The sequence below is a fragment of the Clavelina lepadiformis genome, chromosome 7 (assembly GCF_947623445.1).
Source record: "Clavelina lepadiformis chromosome 7, kaClaLepa1.1, whole genome shotgun sequence".
Taxonomy (NCBI): Eukaryota; Metazoa; Chordata; class Ascidiacea; order Aplousobranchia; family Clavelinidae; genus Clavelina; species Clavelina lepadiformis.
Window position 1 is genome coordinate 1,877,713 of NC_135246.1, and position 19,745 is coordinate 1,897,457.

Sequence of the window (19,745 nt, forward strand, 5' to 3'; positions counted from 1 at the left end):
CGTCAAACACCAAAAACTAAGATATTTATGAATTTGTTGTACTCCTACGTAGGGCTTTAAAATAGCACTTTAGACCAATCTACAAACAGCATGTTTTCAAGCCTGGGAACTATCCTTGCAGTTGGCGTGCTTCAATGTCCCAGGTCGCGTGCAGAATTAGGCTCAAAAGTAACATGAAAGTAGCCAAGATCGATTTTTTAGACCAAAATTTTAGTGTTTATTTTGCGTCTTTGTAAAAAACGTTTGAATCATGTTTTTTGATGGCTTTTTATGGAATGATAGTTCAAAGCATACTAAATTGCCATGCAAAATTTCAGAAAGCCCCATAAAAGATTTTTTGAGTAAGCAGTCTTTCAGTAAAATCACTGTATAAAAATACAAGCAAAGATTTTATGGCATTTTTGGTGTTTAGCCCCTGCTGAAATACTAATTTTCTTCTTACTCATGCCAAATTTTACGTACGTCTTGAAGGCGATCTTAAAATTATGAAACAATTCATTTTCTAGGATAATTCCAAGGCCAAAACACAAAACCCACCATATTGCCCCTGATTGGTGTAAACATATTTTAAAAGCCTTACGTAAGAGTCTAACAAAATCAGAAATAAAGTTTAAGTTTTTCACAGATACGTTTCTTTCATACATAGCACTCGTAATATTATCTTTACGCAATGAGAACCTTTTCGTTCATTTACAGAACTACTGTTTTCTTGTATATATTTGAAGTTTCTTTTTTAAACTTTAAAACAAGTTTTACGGCCCAATTTGTGTACAAAGTAAGTAAGTGTGCAATGTACCATGCACGAAACAAGAAGCTTTTAGCAAAAAAGAGTTGAGTCCAACTATATTAACCGGGCTACGACACTCGAGCTATTCACGGGTGCTGTCCCGCTACTGGTCAACGCGGGAACTTTTGGCTGCTCCCTTTCGGACCTGACCCGGTTCGTTCCTCCTTAGACAATCTGGACACCTTAAGTTTCCCTAAGACGACCATATTGACGCTGAGCTTAGCACGGACACCTGCTCGACATAGGTCCAAGTACCGCACATTTCCCAGTTTCAAGTTGTTCAACAACTCCAGCTTCCAAGTAACTGGATTACAGGCGCGCGCCACAACGCCCGGCGAGCCTGCAACCACTAAATGGAACGTATAAACATCAAATTATTTTTGGAACGTCGAGATTTGATTTCCATATACGAAAGAAATAAATCCCATTTTGGTTGTTTGAAAACTGCCTCAATGTTTACAAATATACATTGTGTGAATAAGCCAATGTTTCGCGTTTATACTGCGAGTGGATACATTCGAAATCGAGCACAGCAGGACTCGAACCTGCAATCTTCTGATCCGAAGTCAGACGCGTTATCCATTACGCTACGTGCCCACAAGCTTTTACAAAATATAGATTTCGTAAAATTGTTTAAATGAATTTAACTCAGTTAAAATTTCAATACTTTAAATGCATTTGTACATACCAAAACTTTGGTTACGTCAAGGTGCTTGTTTTAGGAGATGTACGGTGTATATTTGAAGAAGGGGCAAGAGTTTGATTTTATGACTTAATGTGTAGTAAAATTACCAAGAATACAGTCGCGATTACTTTTTGCATACAAAGAAAAGGTATGCCTGCGACTACACCATACTGGTATACGACAGATTTCACATACCTCTATCTCCCGCTGTATATGGGATTAATATATAGAGTGCATATTTTGGCCTTCAGGGGGCGTCAAACACCAAAAACTAAGATATTTATGAATTTGTTGTACTCCTACGTAGGGCTTTAAAATAGCACTTTAGACCAATCTACAAACAGCATGTTTTCAAGCTTGGGAACTATCCTTGCAGTTGGCGTGCTTCAATGTCCCAGGTCGCGTGCAGAATTAGGCTCAAAAGTAACTTGAAAGTAGCCAAGATCGATTTTTTAGACCAAAATTTTAGTGTTTATTTTGCGTCTTTGTAAAAAACGTTTGAATCATGTTTTTTGATGGCTTTTTATGGAATGATAGTTCAAAGCATACTAAATTGCCATGCAAAATTTCAGAAAGCCCCATAAAAGATTTTTTGAGTAAGCAGTCTTTCAGTAAAATCACTGTATAAAAATACAAGCAAAAGTTTTATGGCATTTTTGGTGTTTAGCCCCTGCTGAAATACTAATTTTCTTCTTACTCATGCCAAATTTTACGTACGTCTTGAAGGCGATCTTAAAATTATGAAACAATTCATTTTCTAGGATAATTCCAAGGCCAAAACACAAAACCCACCATATTGCCCCTGATTGGTGTAAACATATTTTAAAAGCCTTACGTAAGAGTCTAACAAAATCAGAAATAAAGTTTAAGTTTTTCACAGATACGTTTCTTTCATACATAGCACTCGTAATATTATCTTTACGCAATGAGAACCTTTTCGTTCATTTACAGAACTACTGTTTTTATGTAAATATTTGAAGTTTCATTTTTAAACTTTAAAACAAGTTTTACGGCCCAATTTGTGTACAAAGTAAGTAAGTGTGCAATGTACCATGCACGAAACAGGAAGCTTTTAGCAAAAAAGAGTTGAGTCCAACTATATTAACCGGGCTACGACACTCGACCTATTCACGGGTGCTGTCCCGCTACTGGTCAACGCGGGAACTTTTGGCTGCTCCCTTTCGGACCTGACCCGGTTCGTTCCTCCTTAGACAATCTGGACACCTTAAGTTTCCCTAAGACGACCATATTGACGCTGAGCTTAGCGCGGACAACTGCTCGACGTAGGTCCAAGTACCGCACATTTCCCAATTTCAAGTTGTTCAACAACTCCAGCTTCCAAGTAACTGGATTACAGGCGCGCGCCACAACGCCCGGCGAGCCTGCAACCACTAAATGGAACGTATAAACATCAAATTCTTTTTGGAACGTCGAGATTTGATTTCCATATACGAAACAAATAAATCCCATTTTGGTTGTTTGAAAACTGCCTCAATGTTTACAAATATACATTGTGTGAATAAGCCAATGTTTTGCGTTTATACTGCGAGTGGATACATTCGAAATCGAGCACGGCAGGACTCGAACCTGCAATCTTCTGATCCGAAGTCAGACGCGTTATCCATTACGCTACGTGCCCTGTTAAGGAAAAGTATTCAACGTAACTTACATCAATACGAGATTGGTGTAATCTGAATCCGTTGGTGCAGCATCTCGTTCACATGGAAAATCCTTACAAGTACAGGACTGACCTAAAAATATTTCGTTAAATGCATGACAGATCATCCTGCACCAGTTATTTGCAAACAAGCTCTTGAGTTCTGCTTTAAACTAACAATTTCACCACATGGAACAGATTGCCCGTTTCCGTCAAGTATAAACTTCACATGTCTCAAATCCTTTCTCGGTAAATGAAACTGGTAGATATTTGGATTTTAAAACTAAGTAAAAGTATTTTATTAGTTTTGATTGTCTACGAATTCGTAGAAAGTTTGAACGAGCGCGCCAGGATTCGAACTTGGAATCTTCTGATCCGTAGTCAGACGCGTTATCCATTGCGCCACGCACCCACAAGCTTTTACAAAATATAGATTTCGTAAAATGGTTTAAATGAATTTACCTCAGTTAAAATTTCAATACTTTAAATGCATTTGTACATACCAAAACTTTGGTTACGTCAAGGTGCTTGTTTTAGGAGATGTACGGTGTATATTTGAAGAAGGGGCAAGAATCTGATTTTATGACTTAATGTGTAGTAAAATTACCAACAAGACAGTCGCGATTACTTTTTGCATACAAAGAAAAAGTATGCCTGCGACCACACCATACTGGTATACGACAGATTTCACATACCTCTATCTCCCGCTGTATATAGGATTAATATATGGAGTGCATATTTTGGCCTTCAGGGGGCGTCAAACACCAAAAACTAAGATCTTTATGAATTTGTTGTACTCCTACGTAGGGCTTTAAAATAGCACTTTAGACCAATCTAAAAACAGCTTGTTGTCAAGCCTGGGAACTATCCTTGCAGTTGGCGTGCTTCAATGTCCCAGGTCGCGTACAGAATTAGGCTCAAAAGTAACATGAAAGTAGCCAAGATCGATTTTTTAGACCAAAATTTTAGTGTTTATTTTGCGTCTTTGTAAAAAACGTTTGAATCATGTTTTTTGATGGCTTTTTATGGAATGATAGTTCAAAGCATACTAAATTGCCATGCAAAATTTCAGAAAGCCCCATAAAAGATTTTTTGAGTAAGCAGTCTTTCAGTAAAATCACTGTATAAAAATACAAGCAAAAGTTTTATGGCATTTTTGGTGTTTAGCCCCTGCTGAAATACTAATTTTCTTCTTACTCATGCCAAATTTTACGTACGTCTTGAAGGCGATCTTAAAATTATGAAACAATTCATTTTCTAGGATAATTCCAAGGCCAAAACACAAAACCCACCATATTGCCCCTGATTGGTGTAAACATATTTTAAAAGCCTTACGTAAGAGTCTAACAAAATCAGAAATAAAGTTTAAGTTTTTCACAGATACGTTTCTTTCATACATAGCACTCGTAATATTATCTTTACGCAATGAGAACCTTTTCGTTCATTTACAGAACTACTGTTTTTATGTAAATATTTGAAGTTTCATTTTTAAACTTTAAAACAAGTTTTACGGCCCAATTTGTGTACAAAGTAAGTAAGTGTGCAATGTACCATGCACGAAACAGGAAGCTTTTAGCAAAAAAGAGTTGAGTCCAACTATATTAACCGGGCTACGACACTCGACCTATTCACGGGTGCTGTCCCGCTACTGGTCAACGCGGGAACTTTTGGCTGCTCCCTTTCGGACCTGACCCGGTTCGTTCCTCCTTAGACAATCTGGACACCTTAAGTTTCCCTAAGACGACCATATTGACGCTGAGCTTAGCGCGGACACCTGCTCGACGTAGGTCCAAGTACCGCACATTTCCCAATTTCAAGTTGTTCAACAACTCCAGCTTCCAAGTAACTGGATTACAGGCGCGCGCCACAACGCCCGGCGAGCCTGCAACCACTAAATGGAACGTATAAACATCAAATTATTTTTGGAACGTCGAGATTTGATTTCCATATACGAAACAAATAAATCCCATTTTGGTTGTTTGAAAACTGCCTCAATGTTTATAAATATACATTGTGTGAATAAGCCAATGTTTTGCGTTTATACTGCGAGTGGATACATTCGAAATCGAGCACGGCAGGACTCGAACCTGCAATCTTCTGATCCGAAGTCAGACGCGTTATCCATTACGCTACGTGCCCTGTTAAGGAAAAGTATTCAACGTAACTTACATCAATACGAGATTGGTGTAATCTGAATCCGTTGGTGCAGCATCTCGTTCACATGGAATATCCTTACAAGTACAGGACTGACCTAAAAATATTTCATTAAATTCATGACAGATCATCCTGCACCAGTTATTTGCAAAAGTGCTCTTGAGTTCTGCTTTAAACTAACAATTTCACCACATGGAACAGATTGCCCGTTTCCGTCAAGTATAAACTTCATATGTCTCAAATCCTTTCTCGGTAAATGAAACTGGTAGATATTTGGATTTTAAAACTAAGTAAAAGTATTTTATTAGTTTTGATTGTCTACGAATTCGTAGAAAGTTTGAACGAGCGCGCCAGGATTCGAACCTGGAATCTTCTGATTCGTAGTCAGACGCGTTATCCATTGCGCCACGCACCCACAAGCTTTTACAAAATATAGATTTCGTAAAATGGTTTAAATGAATTTACCTCAGTTAAAATTTCAATACTTTAAATGCATTTGTACATACCAAAACTTTGGTTACGTCAAAGTGTTTGTTTTAGGAGATGTACGGTGTATATTTGAAGAAGGGGCAAGAATCTGATTTTATGACTTAATGTGTAGTAAAATTACCAAGAATACAGTCGCGATTACTTTTTGCATACAAAGAAAAGGTATGCCTGCGACTACACCATACTGGTATACGACAGATTTCACATACCTCTATCTCCCGCTGTATATAGGATTAATATATAGAGTGCATATTTTGGCCTTCAGGGGGCGTCAAACACCAAAAACTAAGATATTTATGAATTTGTTGTACTCCTACGTAGGGCTTTAAAATAGCACTTTAGACCAATCTAAAAACAGCATCTTTTCAAGCCTGGGAACTACCCTTGCAGTTGGCGTGCTTCAATGTCCCAGGTCGCGTGCAGAATTAGACTCAAAAGTAGCATGAAAGTAGCCAAGATCGATTTTTTAGACCAAAATTTTAGTGTTTATTTTGTATCTTTGTAAAAAACGTTTGAATATTGTTTTTTGATGGTTTTTTATGGAATGATAGTTCAAGGCATACTAAATTGCCATGCAAAATTTCAGAAAGCCCCATAAAAGATTTTTTGAGTAAGCAGTCTTTCAGTAAAATCACTGTATAAAAATACAAACAAAGATTTTATGGCATTTTTGGTGTTTAGCCCCTCCTGAAATACTAATTTTCTTCTTACTCATGCCAAATTTTACGTACGTCTTGAAGGCGATCTTAAAATTATGAAACAATTCATTTTCTAGGATAATTCCTAGGCCAAAACACAAAACCCACCATATTGCCCCTGATTGGTGTAAACATATTTTAAAAGCCTTACGTAAGAGTCTAACAAAATCAGAAATAAAGTTTAAGTTTTTCACAGATACGTTTCTTTAATACATAGCACTCGTAATATTATCTTTACGCAATGAGAAGCTTTTCGTTCATTTACAGAACTACTGTTTTTATGTAAATATTTGAAGTTTCATTTTTAAACTTTAAAACAAGTTTTACGGCCCTATTTGTGTACAAAGTAAGTAAGTGTGCAATGTACCATGCACGAAACAAGAAGCTTTTAGCAAAAAAGAGTTGAGTCCAACTATATTAACCGGGCTACGACACTCGAGCTATTCACGGGTGCTGTCCCGCTACTGGTCAACGCGGGAACTTTTGGCTGCTCCCTTTCGGACCTGACCCAGTTCGTTCCTCCTTAGACAATCTGGACACCTTAAGTTTCCCTAAGACGACCATATTGACGCTGAGCTTAGCGCGGACACCTGCTCGACATAGGTCCAAGTACCGCACATTTCCCAGTTTCAAGTTGTTCAACAACTCCAGCTTCCAAGTAACTGGATTACAGGCGCGCGCCACAACGCCCGGCGAGCCTGCAACCACTAAATGGAACGTATAAACATCAAATTATTTTTGGAACGTCGAGATTTGATTTCCATATACGAAAGAAATAAATCCCATTTTGGTTGTTTGAAAACTGCCTCAATGTTTACAAATATACATTGTGTGAATAAGCCAATGTTTCGCGTTTATACTGCGAGTGGATACATTCGAAATCGAGCACGGCAGGACTCGAACCTGCAATCTTCTGATCCGAAGTCAGACGCGTTATCCATTACGCTACGTGCCCTGTTAAGGAAAAGTATTCAACGTAACTTACATCAATACGAGATTGGTGGAATCTGAATCCGTTGGTGCAGCATCTCGTTCACATGGCAAATCCTTACAAGTACAGGACTGACCTAAAAATATTTCGTTAAATGCATGACAGATCATCCTGCACCAGTTATTTGCAAAAGTGCTCTTGAGTTCTGCTTTAAACTAACAATTTCACCACATGGAACGGATTGCCCGTTTCCGTCAAGTATAAACTTCACATGTCTCAAATCCTTTCTCGGTAAATGAAACTGGTAGATATTTGGATTTTAAAACTAAGTAAAAGTATTTTATTAGTTTTGATTCTCTACGAATTCGTAGAAAGTTTGAACGAGCGCGCCAGGATTCGAACCTGGAATCTTCTGATTCGTAGTCAGACGCGTTATCCATTGCGCCACGCACCCACAAGCTTTTACAAAATATAGATTTCGTAAAATGGTTTAAATGAATTTACCTCAGTTAAAATTTCAATACTTTAAATGCATTTGTACATACCAAAACTTTGGTTACGTCAAAGTGCTTGTTTTAGGAGATGTACGGTGTATATTTGAAGAAGGGGCAAGAATCTGATTTTATGACTTAATGTGTAGTAAAATTACCAAGAATACAGTCGCGATTACTTTTTGCATACAAAGAAAAGGTATGCCTGCGACTACACCATACTGGTATACGACAGATTTCACATACCTCTATCTCCCGCTGTATATGAGATTAATATATAGAGTGCATATTTTGGCCTTCAGGGGGCGTCAAACACCAAAAACTAAGATATTTATGAATTTGTTGTACTCCTACGTAGGGCTTTAAAATAGCACTTTAGACCAATCTAAAAAACTGCATGTTTTCAAGCCTGGGAACTACCCTTGCAGTTGGCGTGCTTCAATGTCCCAGGTCGCGTGCAGAGTTAGGCTCAAAAGTAGCATGAAAGTAGCCAAGATCGATTTTTTAGACCAAAATTTTAGTGTTTATTTTGCGTCTTTGTAAAAAACGTTTGAATAATGTTTTTTGATGGCTTTTTATGGAATGATAGTTCAAAGCATACTAAATTGCCATGCAAAATTCCAGAAAGCCCCATAAAAGATTTTTTGAGTAAGCAGTCTTTCAGTAAAATCACTGTATAAAAATACAAACAAAGATTTTATGGCATTTTTGGTGTTTAGCCCCTCCTGAAATACTAATTTTCTTCTTACTCATGCCAAATTTTACGTACGTCTTGAAGGCGATCTTAAAATTATGAAACAATTCATTTTCTAGGATAATTCCAAGGCCAAAACACAAAACCCACCATATTGCCCCTGATTGGTGTAAACATATTTTAAAAGCCTTACGTAAGAGTCTAACAAAATCAGAAATAAAGTTTAAGTTTTTCACAGATACGTTTCTTTCATACATAGCACTCGTAATATTATCTTTACGCAATGAGAACCTTTTTGTTCATTTACAGAACTACTGTTTTTATGTAAATATTTGAAGTTTCATTTTTAAACTTTAAAACAAGTTTTACGGCCCAATTTGTGTACAAAGTAAGTAAGTGTGCAATGTACCATGCACGAAACAGGAAGCTTTTAGCAAAAAAGAGTTGAGTCCAACTATATTAACCGGGCTACGACACTCGACCTATTCAAGGGTGCTGTCCCGCTACTGGTCAACGCGGGAACTTTTGGCTGCTCCCTTTCGGACCTGACCCGGTTCGTTCCTCCTTAGACAACCTGGACACCTTAAGTTTCCCTAAGACGACCATATTGACGCTGAGCTTAGCGCGGACACCTGCTCGACATAGGCCCAAGTACCGCACATTTCCCAGTTTCAAGTTGTTCAACAACTCCAGCTTCCAAGTAACTGGATTACAGGCGCGCGCCACAACGCCCGGCGAGCCTACAACCACTAAATGAAACGTATAAACATCAAATTATTTTTGGAACGTCGAGATTTGATTTCCATATACGAAACAAATAGATCCCATTTTGGTTGTTTGAAAACTGCCTCAATGTTTCCAAATATACATTGTGTGAATAAGCCAATGTTTTGCGTTTATACTGCGAGTGGATACATTCGAAATCGAGCACGGCAGGACTCGAACCTACAATCTTCTGATCCGAAGTCAGACGCGTTATCCATTACGCTACGTGCCCTGTTAAGGAAAAGTATTCAACGTAACTTACATGAATACGAGATTGGTGTAATCTAAATCCGTTGGTGCAGCATCTCGTTCACATGGCAAATCCTTACAAGTACAGGACTGACCTAAAAATATTTCGTTAAATGCATGACAGATCATCCTGCACCAGTTATTTGCAAAAGTGCTCTTGAGTTCTGCTTTAAACTAACAATTTCACCACATGGAACAGATTGCCCGTTTCCGTCAAGTATAAACTTCATATGTCTCAAATCCTTTCTCGGTAAATGAAACTGGTAGATATTTGGATTTTAAAACTAAGTAAAAGTATTTTATTAGTTTTGATTGTCTACGAATTCGTAGAAAGTTTGAACGAGCGCGCCAGGATTCGAACCTGGAATCTTCTGTTCCGTAGTCAGACGCGTTATCCATTGCGCCACGCACCCACAAGCTTTTACAAAAAATAAATTTCGTAAAATGGTTTAAATGAATTTACCTCAGTTAAAATTTCAATACTTTAAATGCATTTGTACATACCAAAACTTTGGTTACGTCAAGGTGCTTGTTTCAGGAGATGTACGGTGTATATTTGAAGATGGGGCAAGAGTTTGATTTTATGACTTAATGTGTAGTAAAATTACCAAGAATACAGTCGCGAGTACTTTTTGCATACAAAGAAAAGGTATGCCAGCGACTACACCATACTTGTATACGACAGATTTCACATACCTCTATCTCTCGCTGTATATAGGATTAATATATAGAGTGCATATTTTGGCCTTCAGGGGGCGTCAAACACCAAAAACTAAGATCTTTATGAATTTGTTGTACTCCTACGTAGGGCTTTAAAATAGCACTTTAGACCAATCTAAAAACAACATGTTTTCAAGTCTGGGAACTACCCTTGCAGTTGGCGTGCTTCAATGTCCCAGGTCGCGTGCAGAGTTAGGCTAAAAAGTAGCATGAAAGTAGCCAAGATCGATTTTTTAGACCAAAATTTTAGTGTTTAATTTGCGTCTTTGTAAAAAACGTTTGAATCATGTTTTTTGATGGCTTTTTATGGAATGATAGTTCAAAGCATACTAAATTGCCATGCAAAATTTCAGAAAGCCCCATAAAAGATTTTTTGAGTAAGCAGTCTTTCAGTAAAATCACTGTATAAAAATACAAGCAAAGATTTTATGGCATTTTTGGTGTTTAGCCCCTGCTGAAATACTAATTTTCTTCTTATTCATGCCAAATTTTAAGTACGTCTTGAAGGCGATCTTAAAATTATGAAACAATTCATTTTCTAGGATAATTCCAAGGCCAAAACACAAAACCCACCATATTGCCCCTGATTGGTGTAAACATATTTTAAAAGCCTTACGTAAGAGTCTAACAAAATCAGAAATAAAGTTTAAGTTTTTCACAGATACGTTTCTTTCATACATAGCACTCGTAATATTATCTTTACGCAATGAGAACCTTTTCGTTCATTTACAGAAATACTGTTTATGTAAATATTTGAAATTTCATTTTTAAACTTTAAAACAAGTTTTACGGCCCAATTTGTGTACAAAGTAAGTAAGTGTGCAATGTACCATGCACGAAACAGGAAGCTTTTAGCAAAAAAGAGTTGAGTCCAACTATATTAACCGGGCTACGACACTCGACCTATTCACGGGTGCTGTCCCGCTACTGGTCAACGCGGGAACTTTTGGCTGCTCCCTTTCGGACCTGACCCGGTTCGTTCCTACTTAGACAACCTGGACACCTTAAGTTTCCCTAAGACGACCATATTGACGCTGAGCTTAGCGCGGACACCTGCTCGACATAGGTCCAAGTACCGCACATTTCCCAGTTTCAAGTTGTTCAACAACTCCAGCTTCCAAGTAACTGGATTACAGGCGCGCGCCACAACGCCCGGCGAGCCTACAACCACTAAATGGAACGTATAAACATCAAATTATTTTTGGAACGTCGAGATTTGATTTCCATATACGAAAGAAATAAATCCCATTTTGGTTGTTTGAAAACTGCCTCAATGTTTACAAATATACATTGTGTGAATAAGCCAATGTTTTGCGTTTATACTGCGAGTGGATACATTCGAAATCGAGCACGGCAGGACTCGAACCTGCAATCTTCTGATCCGAAGTCAGACGCGTTATCCATTACGCTACGTGCCCATTTAAGGAAAAGCATTCAACGTAACTTACATCAATACGAGATTGGTGTAATCTAAATCCGTTGGTGCAGCATCTCGTTCACATGGCAAATCCTTACAAGTACAGGACTGACCTAAAAATATTTCGTTAAATGCATGACAGATCATCCTGCACCAGTTATTTGCAAAAGTGCTCTTGAGTTCTGCTTTAAACTAACAATTTCACCACATGGAACAGATTGCCCGTTTCCGTCAAGTATAAACTTCACATGTCTCAAATCCTTTCTCGGTAAATGAAACTGGTAGATATTTGGATTTTAAAACTAAGTAAAAAGTATTTTATTAGTTTTGATTGTCTACGAATTCGTAGAAAGTTTGAATGAGCGCGCCAGGATTCGAACCTGGAATCTTCTGATCCGTAGTCAGACGCGTTATCCATTGCGCCACGCACCCACAAGCTTTTACAAAATATAGATTTCGTAAAATGGTTTAAATCAATTTACCTCAGTTAAAATTTCAATACTTTAAATGCATTTGTACATACCAAAACTTTGGTTACGTCAAGGTGCTTGTTTTAGGAGATGTACGGTGTATATTTGAAGAAGGGGCAAGAATCTGATTTTATGACTTAATGTGTAGTAAAATTACCAAGAAGACAGTCGCGATTACTTTTTGCATACAAAGAAAAGGTATGCCTGCGACCACACCATACTGGTATACGACAGATTTCACATACCTCTATCTCCCGCTGTATATAGGATTAATATATAGAGTGCATATTTTGGCCTTCAGGGGGCGTCAAACACCAAAAACTAAGATATTTATGAATTTGTTGTACTCCTACGTAGGGCTTTAAAATAGCACTTTAGACCAATCTAAAAACAGCATGTTGTCAAGCCTGGGACTTATCCTTGCAGTTGGCGTGCTTCAATATCCCAGGTCGCGTGCAGAATTAGGCTCAAAAGTAGCATGAAAGTAGCCAAGATCGATTTTTTAGACCAAAATTTTAGTGTTTTTTTTGCGTCTTTGTAAAAAACGTTTGAATCATGTTTTTTGATGGCTTTTTATGGAATGATAGTTCAAAGCATACTAAATTGCCATGCAAAATTTCAGAAAGCCCCATAAAAGATTTTTTGAGTAAGCAGTCTTTCAGTAAAATCACTGTATAAAAATACAAACAAAGATTTTATGGCATTTTTGGTGTTTAGCCCCTGCTGAAATACTAATTTTCTTCTTACTCATGCCAACTTTTTCGTACGTCTTGAAAGCGATCTTAAAATTATGAAACAATTCATTTTCTAGGATAATTCCAAGGCCAAAACACAAAACCCACCATATAGCCCCTGATTGGTGTAAACATATTTTAAAAGCCTTACGTAAGAGTCTAACAAAATCAAAAACAAAGTTTAAGTTTTTCACAGATACGTTTCTTTCATACATAGCACTCGTAATATTATCTTTACGCAATGAGAACCTTTTCGTTCATTTACAGAACTACTGTTTTTATGTAAATATTTGAAGTTTCATTTTTAAACTTTAAAACAAGTTTTACGGCCCAATTTGTGTACAAAGTAAGTAAGTGTGCAATGTACCATGCACGAAACAGGAAGCTTTTAGCAAAAAAGAGTTGAGTCCAACTATATTAACCGGGCTACGACACTCGACCTATTCACGGGTGCTGTCCCGCTACTGGTCAACGCGGGAACTTTTGGCTGCTCCCTTTCGGACCTGACCCGGTTCGTTCCTCCTTAGACAACCTGGACACCTTAAGTTTCCCTAAGACGACCATATTGACGCTGAGCTTAGCGCGGACACCTGCTCGACATAGGTCCAAGTACCGCACATTTCCCAGTTTCAAGTTGTTCAACAACTCCAGCTTCCAAGTAACTGGATTACAGGCGCGCGCCACAACGCCCGGCGAACCTGCAACCACTAAATGGAAGGAATAAACATCAAATTATTTTTGGAACGTCGAGATTTGATTTCCATATACGAAAGAAATAAATCCCATTTTGGTTGTTTGAAAACTGCCTCAATGTTTACAAATATACATTGTGTGAATAAGCCAATGTTTTGCGTTTTTACTGCGAGTGGATACATTCGAAATCGACCACGGCAGGACTCGAACCTGCAATCTTCTGATCCGAAGTCAGACGCGTTATCCATTACGCTACGTGCCCTGTTAAGGAAAGTATTCAACGTAACTTACATCAATACGAGATTGGTGTAATCTGAATCCGTTGGTGCAGCATCTTGTTAACATGGCAAGTACTTACAAGTACAGGACTGACCTAAAAATATTTCGTTAAATGCATGACAGATCATCCTGCACCAGTTATTTGCAAAAGTGCTCTTGAGTTCTGCTTTAAACTAACAATTTCAATACATGGAACAGATTGCCCGTTTCCGTCAAGTATAAACTTCATATGTCTCAAAGCCTTTCTCGGTAAATGAAACTGGTAGATATTTGGATTTTAAAACTAAGTAAAAGTATTTTATTAGTTTTAATTGTCTACGAATTCGTAAAAAGTTTGAACGAGCGCGCCAGGATTCGAACCTGGAATCTTCTGATCCGTAGTCAGACGCGTTATCCATTGCGCCACGCACCCACAAGCTTTTACAAAATATAGATTTCGTAAAATGGTTGAAATGAATTTACCTCCATTAAAATTTCAATACTTTAAATGCATTTGTACATACCAAAACTTTGGTTACGTCAAGGTGCTTGTTTTAGGAGATGTACGGTGTATATTTGAAGAAGGGGCAAGAATCTGATTTTATGACTTAATGTGTAGTAAAATTACCAAGAATACAGTCGCGATTACTTTTTGCATACAAAGAAAAGGTATGCCTGCGACTACACCATACTGGTATACGACAGATTTCACATACCTCTATCTCCCGCTGTATATAGGATTAATATATAGAGTGCATAATTTGGCCTTCAGGGGTCGTCAAACACCAAAAACTAAGATATTTATGAATTTGTTGTACTCCTACGTAGGGCTTTAAAATAGCACTTTAGACCAATCTAAAAACAGCATGTTGTCAAGCCTGGGACTTATCCTTGCAGTTGGCGTGCTTCAATATCCCAGGTCGCGTGCAGAATTAGGCTCAAAAGTAGCATGAAAGTAGCCAAGATCGATTTTTTAGACCAAAATTTTAGTGTTTATTTTGCGTCTTTGTAAAAAAGGTTTGAATCATGTTTTTTGATGGCTTTTTATGGAATGATAGTTCAAAGCATACTAAATTGCCATGCAAAATTTCAGAAAGCCCCATAAAAGATTTTTTGAGTAAGCAGTCTTTCAGTAAAATCACTGTTTTGAAATACAAACAAAGATTTTATGGCATTTTTGGTGTTTAGCCCCTGCTGAAATACAAATTTTCTTCTTACTCATGCCAAATTTTACGTACGTCTTGAAGGCGATCTTAAAATTATGAAACAATTCATTTTCTAGGATAATTCCAAGGCCAAAACACAAAACCCACCATATTGCCCCTGATTGGTGTAAACATATTTTAAAAGCCTTACGTAAGAGTCTAACAAAATCAGAAAAGAAGTTTAAGTTTTTCACAGATACGTTTCTTTCATACTTAGCACTCGTAATATTATCTTTACTCGATGAGAACCTTTTCGTTCATTTACAGAACTACTGTTTTTATGTAAATATTTGAAGTTTCTTTTTTAAACTTTAAAACAAGTTTTACGGCCCAATTTGTGTACAAAGTAAGTAAGTGTGCAATGTACCATGCACGAAACAGGAAGCTTTTAGCAAAAAAGAGTTGAGTCCAACTATATTAACCGGGCTACGATACTCGACCTATTTACGTGTGCTGTCCCGCTACTGGTCAACGCGGGAACTTTTGGCTGCTCCCTTTCGGACCTGACCCGGTTCGTTACTCCTTGGACAACCTGGACACCTTAAGTTTCCCTAAGACGACCATATTGACGCTGAGCTTAGCGCGGACACCTGCTCGACATAGGTCCAAGTACCGCACATTTCCCAGTTTCAAGTTGTTCAACAACTCCAGCTTCCAAGTAACTGGATTACAGGCGCGCGCCACAACGCCCGGCGAGCCTACAACCACTAAATGGAACGTATAAACATCAAATTATTTTTGGAACGTCGAGATTTGATTTCCATATAAGAAACAAATAAATCCCATTTTGGTTGTTTGAAAACTGCTTCAATGTTTCCAAATAATTTGTGTGTATAAGCCAATGTTTTGCGTTTATACTGCGATTATGGATACATTCGAAATTGAGCACGGCAGGACTCGAACCTGCAATCTTCTGATCCGAAGTCAGACGCGTTATCCATTACGCTACGTGCCCTGTTAAGGAAAAGTATTCAACGTAACTTACATCAATACGAGATTGGTGTAATCTGAATCCGTTGGTGCAGCACATCGTTAACATGGCTAATCTTTACAAGTATACGCTACGCTGAGCTTAGCGCGGACACCTGCTCGACATAGGTCCAAGTACCGCACATTTCCCAGTTTCAAGTTGTTCAACAACTCCAGCTTCCAAGTAACTGGATTACAGGCGCGCGCCACAACGCCCGGCGAGCCTACAACCACTAAATGGAACGTATAAACATCAAATTATTTTTGGAACGTCGAGATTTGATTTCCATATAAGAAACAAATAAATCCCATTTTGGTTGTTTGAAAACTGCTTCAATGTTTCCAAATAATTTGTGTGTATAAGCCAATGTTTTGCGTTTATACTGCGATTATTGATACATTCGAAATTGAGCACGGCAGGACTCGAACCTGCAATCTTCTGATCCGAAGTCAGACGCGTTATCCATTACGCTACGTGCCCTGTTAAGGAAAAGTATTCAACGTAACTTACATCAATACGAGATTGGTGTAATCTGAATCCGTTGGTGCAGCATCTCGTTCACATGGCAAATCCTTACAAGTACAGGACTGACCTAAAAATATTTCGTTAAATGCATGACAGATCATCCTGCACCAGTTATTTGCAAAAGTGCTCTTGAGTTCTACTTTAAACTAACAATTTCACCACATGGAACGGATTGCCCGTTTCCGTCAAGTATAAACTTCACATGTCTCAAATCCTTTCTCGGTAAATGAAACTGGTAGATATTTGGATTTTAAAACTAAGTAAAAGTATTTTATTAGTTTTGATTGTCTACGAATTCGTAGAAAGTTTGAACGAGCGCGCCAGGATTCGAACCTGGAATCTTCTGATTCGTAGTCAGACGCGTTATCCATTGCGCCACGCACCCACAAGCTTTTACAAAATATAGATTTCGTAAAATGGTTTAAATGAATTTACCTCAGTTAAAATTTCAATACTTTAAATGCATTTGTACATACCAAAACTTTGGTTACGTCAAAGTGCTTGTTTTAGGAGATGTACGGTGTATATTTGAAGAAGGGGCAAGAATCTGATTTTATGACTTAATGTGTAGTAAAATTACCAAGAATACAGTCGCGATTACTTTTTGCATACAAAGAAAAGGTATGCCTGCGACTACACCATACTGGTATACGACAGATTTCACATACCTCTATCTCCCGCTGTATATAGGATTAATATATAGAGTGCATAATTTGGCCTTCAGGGGTCGTCAAACACCAAAAACTAAGATATTTATGAATTTGTTGTACTCCTACGTAGGGCTTTAAAATAGCACTTTAGACCAATCTAAAAACAGCATGTTGTCAAGACTGGGAACTATCCTTGCAGTTGGCGTGCTTCAATGTCCCAGGTCGCGTGCAGAGTTAGGCTCAAAAGTAGCATGAAAGTAGCCAAGATCGATTTTTTAGACCAAAATTTTTGTGTTTATTTTGCGTCTTTGTAAAAAACGTTTGAATCATGTTTTTTGATGGTTTTTTATGGAATGATAATTCAAAGCATACTAAATTGCCATGCAAAATTTCAGAAAGCCCCATAAAAGATTTTTTGAGTAAGCAGTCTTTCAGTAAAATCACTGTATAAAAATACAAACAAAGATTTTATGGAATTTTTGGTGTTTAGCCCCTCCTGAAATACTAATTTTCTTCTTACTCATGCCAAATTTTACGTACGTCTTGAAGGCGATCTTAAAATTATGAAACAATTCATTTTCTAGGATAATTCCAAGGCCAAAACACAAAACCCACCATATTGCCCCTGATTGGTGTAAACATATTTTAAAAGCCTTACGTAAGAGTCTAACAAAATCAGAAATAAAGTTTAAGTTTTTCACAGATATGTTTCTTTCATACATAGCACTCGTAATATTATCTTTACGCAATGAAAACCTTTTTGTTCATTTACAGAACTACTGTTTTTATGTAAATATTTGAAGTTTCATTTTTAAACTTTAAAACAAGTTTTACGGCCCAATTTGTGTACAAAATAAGTAAGTGTGCAATGTACCATGCACGAAACAGGAAGCTTTTAGCAAAAAAAGAGTTGAGTCCAACTATATTAACCGGGCTACGACACTCGACCTATTCACGGGTGCTGTCCCGCTACTGGTCAACGCGGGAACTTTTGGCTGCTCCCTTTCGGACCTGACCCGGTTCGTTCCTCCTTAGACAACCTGGACACCTTAAGTTTCCCAAACACGACCATATTGACGCTGAGCTTAGCGCGGACACCTGCTCGACATAGGCCCAAGTACCGCACATTTCCCAGTTTCAAGTTGTTCAACAACTCCAGCTTCCAAGTAACTGGATTACAGGCGCGCGCCACAACGCCCGGCGAGCCTACAAACCACTAAATGGAACGTATAAACATCAAATTATTTTTGGAACGTCGAGATTTGATTTCCATATACGAAACAAATAAATCCCATTTTGGTTGTTTGAAAACTGCCTCAATGTTTACAAATATACATTGTGTGAATAAGCCAATGTTTTGCGTTTATACTGCGAGTGGATACGTTCGAAATCGAGCACGGCAGGACTCGAACCTGCAATCTTCTGATCCGAAGTCAGACGCGTTATCCATTACGCTACGTGCCCTGTTAAGGAAAAGTATTCAACGTAACTTACATCAATACGAGATTGGTGTAATCTGAATCCGTTGGTGCAGCATCTCGTTCACATGGCAAATCCTTACAAGTACAGGACTGACCTAAAAATATTTCGTTAAATGCATGACAGATCATCCTGCACCAGTTATTTGCAAAAGTGCTCTTGAGTTCTACTTTAAACTAACAATTTCACCACATGGAACAGATTGCCCGTTTCCGTCAAGTATAAACTTCATATGTCTCAAATCCTTTCTCGGTAAATGAAACTGGTAGATATTTGGATTTTAAAACTTAGTAAAAGTATTTTATTAGTTTTGATTGTCTACGAATTCGTAGAAAGTTTGAACGAGCGCGCCAGGATTCGAACCTGGAATCTTCTGATCCGTAGTCAGACGCGTTATCCATTGCGCCACGCACCCACAAGCTTTTACAAAATATAGATTTCGTAAAATGGTTTAAATGAATTTACCTCAGTTAAAATTTCAATACTTTAAATGCATTTGTACATACCAAAACTTTGGTTACGTCAAGGTGCTTCTTTTAGGAGATGTACGGTGTATATTTGAAGAAGGGGCAAGAGTCTGATTTTATGACTTAATGTGTAGTAAAATTACCAAGAATACAGTCGCGATTACTTTTTGCATACAAAGAAAAGGTATGCCTGCGACTACACCATACTGGTATACGACAGATTTCACATACCTCTATCTTCCGCTGTATATAGGATTAATATATAGAGTGCATATTTTGGCCTTCAGGGGGCGTCAAACACCAAAAACTAAGATATTTATGAATTTGTTGTACTCCTACGTATGGCTTTAAAATAGCACTTTAAACCAATCTAAAAACAGCATGTTTTCAAGCTTGGGAACAACCCTTGCAGTTGGCGTGCTTCAATGTCCCAGGTCGCGTGCAGAACTAGGCTCAAAAGTAGCATGAAAGTAGCCAAGATCGATTTTTTAGACCAAAATTTTAGTGTTTATTTTGCGTCTTTGTAAAAAACGTTTGAATCATGTTTTTTGATGGCT

General features: G+C 37.9%; 18 non-coding genes across 18 annotated transcripts; all 18 read right to left on the reverse strand.

Annotated features, from left to right (window-relative positions):
• Window positions 1-1,311: 1,311 nt before the first annotated feature.
• On the reverse strand, window positions 1,312-1,384 carry Trnar-ucg (transfer RNA arginine (anticodon UCG)). The gene has a single exon. It is a non-coding gene; the product is annotated as a tRNA-Arg (tRNA).
• A 1,654-nt stretch (window positions 1,385-3,038) lies between these two features.
• Window positions 3,039-3,111, reverse strand: Trnar-ucg (transfer RNA arginine (anticodon UCG)). The gene has a single exon. It is a non-coding gene; the product is annotated as a tRNA-Arg (tRNA).
• A 357-nt stretch (window positions 3,112-3,468) lies between these two features.
• Window positions 3,469-3,541, reverse strand: Trnar-acg (transfer RNA arginine (anticodon ACG)). The gene has a single exon. It is a non-coding gene; the product is annotated as a tRNA-Arg (tRNA).
• Window positions 3,542-5,195: 1,654 nt separating this feature from the next.
• On the reverse strand, window positions 5,196-5,268 carry Trnar-ucg (transfer RNA arginine (anticodon UCG)). The gene has a single exon. It is a non-coding gene; the product is annotated as a tRNA-Arg (tRNA).
• A 357-nt stretch (window positions 5,269-5,625) lies between these two features.
• Trnar-acg (transfer RNA arginine (anticodon ACG)) lies at window positions 5,626-5,698 on the reverse strand. The gene has a single exon. It is a non-coding gene; the product is annotated as a tRNA-Arg (tRNA).
• A 1,654-nt stretch (window positions 5,699-7,352) lies between these two features.
• Trnar-ucg (transfer RNA arginine (anticodon UCG)) lies at window positions 7,353-7,425 on the reverse strand. Its single transcript has one exon. It is a non-coding gene; the product is annotated as a tRNA-Arg (tRNA).
• Window positions 7,426-7,782: 357 nt separating this feature from the next.
• Trnar-acg (transfer RNA arginine (anticodon ACG)) lies at window positions 7,783-7,855 on the reverse strand. Its single transcript has one exon. It is a non-coding gene; the product is annotated as a tRNA-Arg (tRNA).
• Window positions 7,856-9,510: 1,655 nt separating this feature from the next.
• Window positions 9,511-9,583, reverse strand: Trnar-ucg (transfer RNA arginine (anticodon UCG)). The gene has a single exon. It is a non-coding gene; the product is annotated as a tRNA-Arg (tRNA).
• Window positions 9,584-9,940: 357 nt separating this feature from the next.
• On the reverse strand, window positions 9,941-10,013 carry Trnar-acg (transfer RNA arginine (anticodon ACG)). Its single transcript has one exon. It is a non-coding gene; the product is annotated as a tRNA-Arg (tRNA).
• A 1,652-nt stretch (window positions 10,014-11,665) lies between these two features.
• On the reverse strand, window positions 11,666-11,738 carry Trnar-ucg (transfer RNA arginine (anticodon UCG)). Its single transcript has one exon. It is a non-coding gene; the product is annotated as a tRNA-Arg (tRNA).
• Window positions 11,739-12,096: 358 nt separating this feature from the next.
• Window positions 12,097-12,169, reverse strand: Trnar-acg (transfer RNA arginine (anticodon ACG)). Its single transcript has one exon. It is a non-coding gene; the product is annotated as a tRNA-Arg (tRNA).
• A 1,654-nt stretch (window positions 12,170-13,823) lies between these two features.
• Window positions 13,824-13,896, reverse strand: Trnar-ucg (transfer RNA arginine (anticodon UCG)). The gene has a single exon. It is a non-coding gene; the product is annotated as a tRNA-Arg (tRNA).
• Window positions 13,897-14,252: 356 nt separating this feature from the next.
• Trnar-acg (transfer RNA arginine (anticodon ACG)) lies at window positions 14,253-14,325 on the reverse strand. The gene has a single exon. It is a non-coding gene; the product is annotated as a tRNA-Arg (tRNA).
• A 1,654-nt stretch (window positions 14,326-15,979) lies between these two features.
• Window positions 15,980-16,052, reverse strand: Trnar-ucg (transfer RNA arginine (anticodon UCG)). The gene has a single exon. It is a non-coding gene; the product is annotated as a tRNA-Arg (tRNA).
• A 422-nt stretch (window positions 16,053-16,474) lies between these two features.
• Trnar-ucg (transfer RNA arginine (anticodon UCG)) lies at window positions 16,475-16,547 on the reverse strand. Its single transcript has one exon. It is a non-coding gene; the product is annotated as a tRNA-Arg (tRNA).
• A 357-nt stretch (window positions 16,548-16,904) lies between these two features.
• Trnar-acg (transfer RNA arginine (anticodon ACG)) lies at window positions 16,905-16,977 on the reverse strand. The gene has a single exon. It is a non-coding gene; the product is annotated as a tRNA-Arg (tRNA).
• Window positions 16,978-18,633: 1,656 nt separating this feature from the next.
• Window positions 18,634-18,706, reverse strand: Trnar-ucg (transfer RNA arginine (anticodon UCG)). The gene has a single exon. It is a non-coding gene; the product is annotated as a tRNA-Arg (tRNA).
• Window positions 18,707-19,063: 357 nt separating this feature from the next.
• Trnar-acg (transfer RNA arginine (anticodon ACG)) lies at window positions 19,064-19,136 on the reverse strand. Its single transcript has one exon. It is a non-coding gene; the product is annotated as a tRNA-Arg (tRNA).
• Window positions 19,137-19,745: the final 609 nt, after the last annotated feature.